General features: G+C 24.6%; 1 protein-coding gene across 1 annotated transcript in view; it reads right to left on the bottom strand.

Moving 5' to 3' along the window:
* Positions 1-15000, bottom strand: part of LOC113816768 (retrovirus-related Pol polyprotein from transposon 412) — a 65119-nt gene that overhangs the window by 11227 nt on the left and 38892 nt on the right. The gene's annotated exons all lie outside the window — the stretch shown is intronic.

The following is a 15000-nucleotide window of genomic DNA, read 5'->3' as shown; positions in this document are numbered from 1 at the left end:
ATTATCATCATTATCATCATTATTGTCATTTTTCTTATGATTATCATCATTATTGTCATTATTCTTATGATTATCATCATTATAGTCATTATCGTCATTATTATCATTATCATTATTGCAGTTATATTGATTATTATGCTAATCATTACTGTCATTTTCATCATTATAACTATTGTTATAATGGTAATAGCAATAAAGATAATTTTAGAAATAATAATGACAATGATACTCATTATAATAACAATAATAATAACAATATTATTATTATTTCTATTGTCATTATTAGTATGAAAATGATTAGAATAGAGTTCATTATAGCTATTATTGCAGTAATTATCAAAATTTTCATTATAATTATCATTTTATTATTATCATTATTATTGTCATTATCATCATAATTATCATCATTATTGTCAATAATAAAGGAATTATCATGAAAATCATCATAATTACCTTAATTAATGTTAAAATCATCATAATTACCTGAATTAATGTTAAAATCATCATAATTATCATTTAAAAGCGAAAAAGGGTTTATTTCGACCTTTCTCTGAAAATGCTAGATTTTGCCTTTTTCGACTTAGTGGATTTTATGAGTTTTAGCCTTTATATCATTAGAAATGGACTCTATGATTATTATCATCATTATCATTATTGTTATTATTCTTATTATCGCGGTTAGCTCAGTTATAAATGTGATATTAAGGTATTTATCTCTACGGGTTTCTCCGCCGCGTTTCAATGTTTCATTTTCATCCTGACCATATATGTCCTTATAGATTGTGGTAGTGTCGTGGGCCGATATAGGCCAAGGCAAACTGGCCAAAAAGGGAATCTAATATTTGAAACAGACTAATAAAATTACCTTTCTCCTTTCTGGTGTGTGCTCTTAACTACAAATAAATCAGCATAAGTAAAAACAGCCATGTCTCATGTACGTGCATGTGTTTGTGTGTGTGTGTGTGTGTGCGCGCGCGCGTGTGTGTGTGTGTGAGGGAGAGAGAGAAAGACGGGAGAGAGAGAAAAACGGGAGAGAGAGAGAAAGACGGGAGAGAGAAAGACCGGAGAGAGAGAAAGACGGGAAAGAGACAAGGAAAGACGGGAGAGAGAGAAAGACGGGAGAGAGAGAGAGAAAGACGGGAGAGAGAGAGAAAGACGGGAGTGAGAGAGAAAGAAATACAGGGATCATTATTGTTAATAATAAAGATTGCAGTTATAATGATTATTATGCTAATTATTACTGCCATTTTCATCATTATAACTATTTTCATAATGATAATAACAATAATGAAAATTTTAGAAATAATAATGACAATAATACTCATTATAATAACAATAATAATGATATTATTATTTCTATTGCCATTATTATTATGGAAATTATTAGAATAGAGATAATTATTGCTATTATTGCAGTAATTGTCAAAATTATCATTATAATTATCAAATTATTATTATCATCATTATTATTGTCATTTTCATCATAATTATCATCATTATTGTTAATAATAAAGGAATTATCATGAAAACATCTTAATTACCTGAATTAATGTTAAAATCATCATAATTATAATTTAAAAGCGAAAAATGGGATTTGCGACCTTTCTCTGAAAAGGCTGTAATATGCTAGATTTTGCCGTTTTTTCGATTTATGGGATTTTATTAGTTTTAGTCTTTATTTCATTATAAATAGACTCTATGATTATTGTTATCATCATTATCATCATTATTGTCATTATTCTTATCAATATCATTATAGTCGTTATCGTCATGATAATTATCATTATCATTATTGCAGTTATAATGATTATGATATTAAAATCATCATAATTACTTGAATTAATGTTAAAATCATCATAATTATCATTTAAAAGCGAAAAAGGGTTTATTTCGACCTTTCTCTTAAAAGGATGTAAAACGCTAGATTTTGCCTTTTTTCGACTTTGGGGATTTTATGAGTTTTAGCCTTTATTTCATTATAAATGGACTCTATGACTATTATCATCATTACCATCATTATTGTTATTCTTATTATCGCGGTTAGTTCAGTTATAAATGTGATATTAAGGTATTTATCTCTACGGGTTTCTCCGCCGCGTTTCAATGTTTCATTTTCATCCTGACAATATGTCCTTATAGATTGTGGTAGTGTCGTGGGCCGATATAGGCCAAGGCAAACAAAACTGGCCAAAAAGGGAATCTAATATTTGAAACAGACTAATAAAATTACCTTTCTCCTTTCTAGTGTGTGCTCTTAACTACAAACAAATCAGCATAAGTAAAAACAGTCATGTCTCATGTACGTGCATGTGTTTGTGTGTGTGTATGTGTGTGTGTGTGTGTGTGTGTGTGTGTGTGTGTGTGTGTGTGTGTGTGTGTGTGAGGGAGAGAGAGAAAGACGGGAGAGAGAGAGAAAGACGGGGAAGAGACAGAGAAAGACGGGAGAGAGAGAGAGAAAGACGGGAGAGAGAGAGAAAGAAAGACAGGGATCATTATTGTTAATAGTAAAGGAATTTATCATGAAAATCATCATAATTACCTGAATTAATGTTAAAATCATCATAATTATCATTTAAAAGCGAAAAAGGGGGTTTGCGACCTTTCTCTGAAAAGGCTGTAATATGCTAGATTTTGCCGTTTTTTCGACATATGGGATTTTATTAGTTTTAGCCTTTATTTCATTATAAATGGACTCTATGATTATCATTATCACAATTATTGTCATTATTCTTATGATTATCATCATTATAGTCATTATCGTCATGATTATCATTATTGTCATTATCATTATTGCAGTTATAATGATTGTTATGCTAATTATTACTGCCATTTTCATCATTATATCTATTTTTATAATGAAAATAACAATAATGAAAATTTTAGAAATAGTAATGACAATAATACACATAATAACAATAATAATGATATTATTATTTCTATTGCCATTATTACTATGGAAATTATTAGAATAGAGATAATTATTCCTATTATTGCAGTAATTATTAAAATTATCATTATAATTATCATTTTGTTATTATAATCATCATTATCATTATCATCATTATTATTATCATTTTCATCATAATTTTCATCATTATTGTTAATAATAAAGGAATTATCATGAAAATCATAATTACCTGAATTAATGTTAAAATCATCATAATTATAATTTAAAAGCGAAAAAGGGAGTTTGCGACCTTTCTCTGAAAAGGCTGTAATATGCTAGATTTGTCCGTTTTTTCGACTTATGGGATTTTATTAGTTTTAGTCTTTATTTCATTATAAATAGACTATGATTATTATTATCATCATTATCATCATTATTGTCATTATTCTTATCAATATCATCATTATCGTCATGATAATTATCATTATCATTATTGCAGTTATAATGATTATGATGCTAATTATTATTGTCATTTTCATCACTATAACTATTTCCATAATTATAATAACAATAATGATAATTTTAGAAATAATGACAATAATACTCCTTATAATAATATTATTATTATTACTATTATTTCTTTTGTCATTATTAGTATGAAAATTATTAGAATAGAGTTCATTATTGCTATTATTGCAGTAATTATCAAAATTGCCATTATAATTATCATTTTACTATTATTTTCATCATTATTATTGTCATTATCATCATTATTGTCAATAATAAAGGAATTATCATGAAAATCGTCATAATTACCTTAATTAAAGTTAAAATCATCATAATTATCATTTAAAAGCGAAAAAGGGTTTATTTCGACGTTTCTCTGAAAAGGCTGTAATACGCTAGATTTTGCCTTTTTTCGACTTTGGGGATTTTATGAGTTTTAGCCTTTATTTCATTATAAATGGACTCTATGATTATTATCATCATTATCATCATTATTGTTATTATTCTTATTATCGCGGTTAGCTCAGTTATAAATGTGATATTAAGGTATTTATCTCTACGGGTTTCTCCGCCGCGTTTCAATGTTTCATTTTCATCCTGACCATATATGTCCTTATAGATTGTGGTATTGTCGTGGGCCGATATAGGCCAAGGCAAACAAACTGGCCAAAAAGGGAATCTAATATTTGAAACAGACTAATAAAATTACCTTTCTCCTTTCTGGTGTGTGCTCTTAACTACAAATAAATCAGCATAAGTAAAAACAATCATGTCTCATGTACGTGCATGTGTTTGTGTGTGTGTATGTGTGTGTGTGTGTGTGTGTGTGTGTGTGTGTGTGTGTGTGTGAGGGAGAGAGAGAAAGACGGGAGAGAGAGAGAAAGACGGGAGAGAGAAAGACCGGAGAGAGAGAAAGACGGGAAAGAGACAGAGAAAGACGGGAGAGAGAGAAAGACGGGAGAGAGAAAGACGGGAGAGAGAGAGAGGATGACGGGAGAGAGAGAGAGAAAGACGGGAGAGAGAGAGAAAGACGGGAGTGAGAGAGAAAGAAAGACAGGGATCATTATTGTTAATAATAAAGGAATTTATCATGAAAATCATCATAATTACCTGAATTAATGTTAAAATCATCATAATTATCATTTAAAAGCGAAAAAGGGGGTTTGCGACCTTTCTCTGAAAAGGCTGTAATATGCTAGATTTTGCAGTTTTTTCGACATATGGGATTTTATTAGTTTTAGCCTTTATTTCATTATAAATGGACTCTATGATTATTATTATCATAATTATTGTCATTATTCTTATGATTATCATCATTATAGTCATTATCGTCATGATTATCATTATTGTCATTATCATTATTGCAGTTATAATGATTATTATGCTAATTATTACTGCCATTTTCATCATTATAACTATTTTCATAATGATAATAACAATAATGAAAATTTTAGAAATAATAATGACAATAATACTCATTATAATAATAATAATGATTTTATTATTTCTATTGCCATTATTATTATTATTGAAATTATTAAAATAGAGATAATTATTGCTACTATTGCAGTAATTGTCAAAATTATCATTATAATTATCATTTTATTATTATTATCATTATTATTGTCATTTTCATCATAATTATCATCATTATTGTTAATAATAAAGGAATTATCATGAAAACATCATAATTACCTGAATTAATGTTAAAATCATCATAATTATAATTTAAAAGCGAAAAAGGGGATTTGCGACCTTTCTCTGAAAAGGCTGTAATATGTAGATTTTGCCGTTTTTTCGATTTATGGGATTTTATTAGTTTTAGTCTTTATTTCATTATAAATAGACTATGATTATTATTATTATCATTATCATTATTGTCATTATTCTTATCAATATCATTATAGTCGTTATCGTCATGATAATTATCATTATCATTATTGTAGTTATAATGATTATGATGCTAATTATTACTGTCATTTTCATCACTATAACTATTTTTATAATGATAACAATAATGATAATTTTAGAAATAATAATGACAATAATATTCCTTATAAAAATATTATCATTATTACTATTATTTCTTTTGTCATTATTGGTATGAAAAGTATTAGAATATAGTTCATTATTGCTATTATTGCAGTAATTTTCAAAATTATCAATTACCTAAATTAATGTTAAAATCATCATCATTATTGTCATTATTCTTATGATTATCATCATTATCATCATTATTGTCATTATTCTTATGATTATCATCATTATTGTCATTATTCTTATGATTATCATCATTATAGTCATTATGGTCATGATTATCATTATTATCATTATCATTATTGCAGTTATGATGATTATTATGCTAATTAGTGCTGTCATTTTCATCATTATAACTATTTTTATAATGATAATAACATAAATGATAATTTTTGAAATAATAATGATAATAATACTCATTATAATATCAATAATAATGATATTATTATTATTTCTATTGTCATTATTAGTATGAAAATTATTAGAATAGAGTTCATTATTGCTATTATTGCAGTAATTATGAAAAATATCATCATAATTATCATTTTATTATTAGTATCATTACTATTATTGTCATTACTATCATAGTTATCATTATTGTTAGTAGTAAAGGAATTATCATGAAAATCATCATAATTACCTGAATTAATGTTAAAATCATCATAATTATCTTTTAAAAGCAGAGAGAGAGAAAGACGGGAGAGAGAGAGAAAGAAAGACAGGGATCGGGAGAAAAGCGAGAGAGTGAGAGTTTAAGTGCATTTGTGCATAAGTGCGTGTACGCGTGAGTGTAAGTGCATGTAAGTGTGTGTGTACGTTTGCGAACGAGGGTAAGTATGGGAGGGCTTGTTCGTGTGCGCGTAAGCAAGCAAGAACGTAGTTAACATTACTGTTCGGCCATGTGGATTTTCATAGGAAGATCTCTACACATAAATACAATAAAATAATAAAAGCAAAATCAACTCTCACTTAAAATTAACTCTCTTTTTGGGCAAATGTTTCACACTTTGTTAGGGCCGTTACCACTGTATTTCATACTTTTTCTCCAATTTTGTATCTTTTACCGCTCTTTCATTTTTGGAAAATAAACTAAAAGAATAAGGTAAAGTGGGTAAAGGAAATAAAAATGGCGAGTTCTGGCATTTACTAAGAGAGTGGCAGCGTATGTAAACAACAACCAATATAATTCCCTTTACCTTACAATATCGTGACACAGGTCACTGGTGAATCCGCTGACGTGGGGATAACCGTTACAAAGCAAGAAATAAAAGATACACAAAAGGCGACAGCGTGTTGTCCTGCGAGCCCCAGCCTACCCTCTCTGTCTCGTGAGTGTCCGTCCGGCGGGCTTCCCTCAGGTGCGCGTTGTCATTGTGGTAATTATGTACCGCCCAATTTCCTGGTTCCTCTTCGACGCAGATATTTGTGCCTTGTTTCTAATAGATTCACAATGCTTTTCTACAAGGATTTTCACGCAACACATAAGTTAGTCCTTTAGTTTATTTAGATGTCTTGCGCAGGTATTTCGTCTGCTCCTGGGTTTGTTGTCGCACTTCCTGTCGTTCACCGAGTCTATGGCCACAATTGTTCATGAGTGTATTTTCGGATGTAAAACTGATCACTACATTATGATTAATCATTATAGTCATTATCGTCATGATTATCATTATTATCATTATCATTATTGCAGTTATAATGATAATTTTAGAAATAATAATGAAAATGATACTCATTATAACAACAATAATAATATCATTATTATTGCTATTGTCAATATTAGTATGAAAATTATTAGAATAGAGTTCATTATTGCTATTATTGCTATAATTATCAAAATTATAATTATAATTATCATTTTATTATTATCATCATTATTATTGTCAGTATCATCATAATTATCATCATCATTGTTAATAATAAAGGAATTATCATGAAAATCATCATTATTACCTGAATCAATGTTAAAATCACCATAATAATAATTTAAAAGGGGATTTTTTTTTTTACCTTTCTCTCAAAAGGCTATAATACGCTAGGTTTTGCCGTTTATTCGACTTTTGGGATTTGATTAGTTTTATACTTTATTTCATTATAAATGGACTCTATGATTATTATTATCATTATCATCATTATTGTCATTATTCTTATGATTATCATCATTATAGTCATTATCGTCATGATTATCATTATTACCATTATCATTATTACAGTTATAATGATTATAATGCTAATTATTACTGTCATTTTCATCATTATAACTATTCTTATAATGATAATAAAATAGTAATAATTTTAGAAATAATAATGACAATAATACTCATTATAATAACAATAATAATGATATTATTATCATTTCTATTGTCATTATTAGTATGAAAATTATTAGAATAGAGTTCATTATTGCTATTATTAAAGTAGTTATCAAATTTATCATTATAATTATCATTTTATTATTATTATCATTATTATTATTGTCATTATCATAATAATTATTATCATCATTGTTAATAATAAAGGAATTATCATGAAAATCATTGGAATTACCTGAATTAATGTTAAAATCATCATAATTATCATTTAAAAACGAAAAAGGGTTATATTTACGACATTTCTCTGAAAAACCTGTAATACGGTAGATTTTGCCGCTTTTTCGACTTTTGGGATTTGATTAGCTTTAGCCTTTATTTCATTATAAATAGACTCTATAATTTTTATTATCATCATTATTCTTATGATTATCATCATTATACTCATTATCGTCATGATTATCATTATTATCATTATCATTATTGCAGTTATAATGATTATTATGCTAATTATTACTGTCATTTTATTCCTTATAACAATTTAAAATGATAATAACAAAAATGATAATTTTAGAAATAATAATGACAATAATACTCATTATAATAACAATAATAATGATACTAGGATTATTTCTATTGTCATTATTAGTATGATAATTATTAGAATAGAGTTTATTATTGCTATTATTGCAGTAATTATCAAAATTATCATTATAATTATCATTTTATCATTATTATTATCATTATTATTGTCATTATCATCATGATTATCATCAGTCATGTTAATAATACAGGAATTATCATGAAAATCATCATAATTACCTGAATTTATGTTAAAATCATTATAATTATCATTTTAAAGAGATAAAGTATTTTTTATCGACCTTTCTCTCAAAACGCTAAATTTTGCGTTTTCGACATATGGGATTTTATTAGTTTTAGCCTTTATTTCATTATAAATGGACTCTATGATTATTATTATCATTATCATCATTATTGTCATTATTCTTATGATTATCATCATTATAGTCATTATCGTCATGATTATCATTATTATCATTATCATTATTATCGTTATAATGATTATCATGCTAATTATTACTGCCATTTTCATAATTATAACTATTTTTATAATGATAATAACAATGATGATAATTTTAGAAATAATAATGACAATAATACCTATTTAAATAACAAAAATAATGATATTATTATTATTTCTATTGTCATTATTAGTATGATAATTATTAGAATAGAGTTCATTATTGCTATTATTGCAGTAATTATCAAAATTATCATTATAATTCTCATCTTACTATTATTATCATCATTATTATTGTCTTTATCATTATAATTATCATCATCATTGTTAATAATAATAGAATTATCATGAAAATCATCATAATTATCACTTAAAAGCGGTTTTTTCGACTTTTGGGATTTAATTAGTTTTAGGCTATATTTCATTATTTTCACTATTCTTATGATTATCATCATTATAGTCATTATCGTCATGATTGTCATTATTATCATAATCATTATTGCAGTTATATTGATTATTATGCGAATTATTACTGTCATTTTCAATATTACAACTATTTTCGTAATGATAATAACAATTGTGATAATTTTAGAAATAATAATGACAATAATACTCATTATAATAAAAATAATAATGATACTATTATTTCTATTTTCATTGTTAGTATGAAAATTATTAGAATAGAGTTAATTATTGCTATTATTGTAGAAATTATCAAAATTATCATTATAATTATCATATTATTATTATTATCATTATTATTGTCATTATCATCATAATTATTATCATTATTTTTAATAATAAAGGAATTATCATGAAAATCATCATAATTACCTGAATTACTGTTAAAATCATCAGTATTGTAATTTAAAAGCGAAAAAGCTTTTTTTCAACCTTTCTCTCAAAAGGCTGTAATACGCTAGATTTTTCCGTTCTTTCGAGTTTTGGATTTTATTAGCTTTAGCCTTTATTTCATTATAAATGGACTCTATGATTATTATTATCATCATTATTATTGTCATTATTCTTATCAATATCATCATTATAGTCATTATCGTCATGATTATCATTATTATCATTATCATTATTGCAGTTATAATGATTATTATGCTAATTATTACTGTCATTTTCATCATTATAACTATTTTATAATGAATGTAACACTAATGATAATTTTTAAAATGATAAGAACAATAATACTCATTATAATTACAATAATAATGATATTATTATTTCTATTGTCATTATTACTACGAAAATTATTAGAATATAGTTCATTATTGCTATTATTGTAGTAATATTCAATATTATAATTATAATTAAGTTATAATGATTATTATGCCAATTATTATTGTCATTTTCATCATTATAACTATTTCTATAATGATAATGACAATAATGATAATTTTAGAAATAATAATGACAATAATACTCATTATAATAAAAATAATAATGATATTATTATTAATTCTATTGTCATTATTAGTATGAAAATTATTAGAATAGAGTTAACTATTGCTATTATTGCAGTAATTATCAAAATTATCATTATAATTCTCATTTTATTATTATTATCATCATTATTATTGTCATTATAATCATAATCATCATCATTATTGTTAATAATAAAGGAATTATCATGAAAATCATCATAATTATCTGAATTAATGTTAAAATCATCATGATTATCATTTAAAAGCGAAAAAGGGGATTTTCCGACTATTCTCTCAAAAGGCTGTAATACGCTAGATTTTGCCGTTTTTTTCGACTTTAGGGATTTTATTAGTTTTAGCCTTTATTTCATTACAAATGGACTCTGTGATTATTATTCTCATCATTATCATTATTATTATTATTACATGATCTCGGTAATAGCCAGGGGCGAGAATCAACTTTTTAGCAATAAGAATAATGGGCCTCTAATACATATGATGATTGAAATGCTTCTGGCAGTTTTACTAAAACAAAGTGCGACGGACGCAAATATAGGCTTCATCAAAACACATAGGCAGTGATAAAGAGAGAGAGAGAGAGAGAGAGAGAGAGAGAAAACACGAAATACATGTGCACTTACAAATGCATGAAGATACATTTTCTCTGTCTCTTTCTCCGTCTCTCTCAAACGTGCGCATAGACACACACACACACACTAAGCTGCCTCCCTAACTACCTGCTACTTTATGACTGACCTTTACAAAGTTTATTGTCTCTTCTGCAATATAATGATGAAAATGTAATAATTAGCATAATAATCATTATAACGGCAGAAATGATGATAATGTTAATCATGACGATAATGACTATAATGATAATCTTAATTATCATATTTATTATTAATAATAAAGGAATTATTCTGAAAATCATCATAATTACCTGAATTAATGTTAAAATCATCATAATTACCTGAATTAATGTTAAAATCATCATAATTACCTGAATTAATGTTATAATCATCATAATTATCATTTAAAAGTGAAAAAGTTTTTTTTCGACCTTTCTCTCAGAAGATTGTAATACGCTAGATTTTCCCGTTTTTTCAACTTCTGTGATTTAATTAGTTTTACCTTTTATTTCATATTAAATGATTATTATTATCATCATTATTGTCATTATTCTCATGATTATCATCATTATAGTCATTATCGTCATGACTATTATCATGACATTATTATCATTGTCATTACTTCAATTATAATGATTATTATGCTAATTATTACTGTCATTTTCATAACTATAACTATATTATAATGATAATAACAATAATGATATTTCTATAAATAATGATGACAATAATACTCACTATAATAACAATAATAATATTATTTCTATTGTCATTATTAGTATGAAATTTATTAAAATAGAATTCATCATTGCTATTATTGCAGTAATTATAAAAATTATCATTATAATTCTCATTTTATTATTATCATCATTCTTATTGTCATTATCATCATAATTATCACCATTATTGTTAATAATAAATGAATTTTCATGAAAGTCATCATAATTACCTGAATTAATATTAAAATCATCATAATTATCATTTAAACGCGAAAAAGGTTTTTTTTCGACCTTTCTCTCAAAAGGCTGTAATACACTAGATTTTGCCGGTTTTTCGACTTTTGGGATTTTATTAGTTTTAGCCTATTATTTCATAATAAATCGGCTTTATGATTATTATTATCATTATTGTCATTATTCTTATGATTATCATCATTATAGTTATTATCGTCATGATTATCATTATTATCATTATCATTATTGTAGTTATAATGATTATTATGCTAATTATTACTGTCATTTTCATCATTATAACTATTTTTATAATGATTATAACAATAATGATAATTTTAGAAATAATAATGACAATAATACTCATTATAATGTTAATAATAATGGTATTATTATTATCATTATTATTATTTCTATTGTCATTATTAGAATGAGAATTATTAGAATAGAGTTCATTATTGCTATTATTGCAGTAATTATCAAAAATATCATTATAATTCTCATTTTATTATTATCATCATTTTTATTGTCATTGTCATCATAATTATCATCATTATTGTTTTATTAGTTTTAGCCTTTATTTCATTATAAATGGACTCTATGATTATTATTATCATCATTATTGGCATTATTGTTATGATTATCATAATAATAGTCACTATCGTCATGATTATTATCATTATTATCATTATTGCAGTTATGATGATTATTATGCTAATTACTACTGTCATTTTCATCATTATAAGTAATTTTATTATGATAATAACAATAATGATATTTTAGAAATAATAATAACAATAATACTCATTATAATAACAACAATAATGACATTATTTTTATTTCTATTGTCATTATTAGTATGAAAATTATTAGAAAAGTTCATTATTGCTATTATTGCAAGTGATGATCAAAATTGTCATTATAATTATCAATGTATTATTATTATCATCATGATTATCCTCATTATTGTTAATAATAAAGGAATTATCATGAAAACCTCATAATTACCAGAGATAAGGTTAAAATCATCATAATTATCATTTAAAGAGAAAAAAGGCATTTTTTCGACCTTTCTCTCAAAAGGCTGTAAAACGCTAGATTTTGCCATTTTTTCGACTTATGGGATTTTATTAGTTTTAGCCTTTATTTAATTATAAATGGACTATGCTTTTTATTATCATTATCATTATTGTCATTATTCTTATGATTATCATTATAGTCATTATCGTCATGATTATCATTATTATCATTATTGCAGTTATAATGAATATTATGCTAATTATTACCGTCATTTTCATCGTTATAACTATTTTTATATTGATAATAACAATAATGATAATTTTAGAAATAATAATGACAATAATACTCATTATGATAACAATAATAATGATATTACTGTTATTTCTATGGTCATTCTTAGTATGAAAATTAATAGACTAGAGTTAATTATTGGTAATATTGCAGTAATTATCAAATTATTATAGTTATCATTTTGTTATTATTACCATCATTATTTTTGTCATTATCATCATAATTATCATCATTATTGTTAAAAATAAAAGAATTATCATGAAAATCATCATAATTACCTGAATTAATGTTAAAATCATCATAATTATCATTTAAAAGCAAAAATGTTCTTTTTCGACCTTTTTCTGAAAAGGCTGTAATACGCTAGATTTTGCCGATTTTTCGACTTTGGGGATTTTATTAGATTTAGCCTTTATTTCATTAAAAATGGACTCTATAATTATTTATCATCATTATCTTCATTATTGTCATTATTCTTATGATTATCATCATTATAGTCATTATCGTCATAATTATCATTATTATCATTATCATTAATTCAGTTATAATGATTATGATGCTAATCATGACTGTCATTTTCATCATTATAATTATTTTTATAATAATAACAATAATAATAATTTAAGAAATAATAATGACAATAATACTCATTATAATAACAATAATAATGATATTATTATTATTTCTATTGTCATTATTAGTATGAAAATTATTAGAAAAGAGTTCATTGTTGCTATTATTGTAGTAATTACCAAAATTATCATTATAATGATCATAATATTATTATTATCATCATTATTATTGTCATCATAATTATCATCATTATTGTTAATAATAAAGGGATTATCATGGAAATCATAATAATTACCTGAATTAATGTTAGAATCATGATAATTATCATTTAAAAGCGAAAATGGTTTTTTTTCGACCTTTTTCTCATAAGGTTGTAATACGCTAGATTTTTAATTTTTTTCGACTTTGGGATTTTATTAGTTTTAGCCTTTATTTCATTATAAATGGACTATGCTTTTTATTATCATCATTGTCATTATTCTTATGATTATCATTTTAGTCATTATCGGCATGATTATCATTATCATTATCATTATTGCAGTTATAATGATTATTATGCTAATTATTAGTCATTTTCATCATTATAACTATTTTCATAATGATAATAACAATGATAATTTTAGAAGTAATAATGACAATAATACTCATTATAATAATAATAATTATATCATTATTTCTATTGTCATTATTATTATAAAAATTATCAGAATAGAGTTCATTATTGCTATTATTGCAGTAATTATCAATATTACCATTATAATTATCATTTTATTATTATTATAATTTTATTGTCATTATCATCATAATTATCATCATTATTGTTAATAATAAGGGAATTTTTATGAAAATCATCGTAATTACCTGAATTAATGTTGAAATCATCATAATTATCATTTAAAAGCGAAAAAGTTTTTTTTCGCTTGATTTTGCCGTTTTTCGAATTTTGGGATTTTGTTAGTTTTAGCCTTTCTTTCATTATAAATGGACTCTATGATTATTATCATCATTATCCTCATTAATGTCATTATTCTCATGATTATCATCATTACAGTCATGGTCATCATGATTATCATTATTGTCATTATCATTATTGCAGTTATAATGATTACTGTCATTATCATCATTATAACTATTTTTATGATGTTAATAACAATAATAAGATTTTTAGAAATAATAATGACAATAATACTCATTATAATAACAATAATAATGATATTATTGTTATTTTTATTGTCATTATTAGTATGAAAATTATTAGAATAGAGTTCATTATTGCTATTATTGCAGTAATTATCAAAATTATCATTATAATTCTCATTTTATTA

Source organism: Penaeus vannamei, chromosome 28 (genome assembly GCF_042767895.1).
Source record: "Penaeus vannamei isolate JL-2024 chromosome 28, ASM4276789v1, whole genome shotgun sequence".
NCBI classification, from domain to species: domain Eukaryota; kingdom Metazoa; phylum Arthropoda; class Malacostraca; order Decapoda; family Penaeidae; genus Penaeus; species Penaeus vannamei.
The sequence above is the reverse complement of the archived record's forward strand: the minus strand, read 5'-3'. Positions and strand labels throughout refer to the sequence as shown.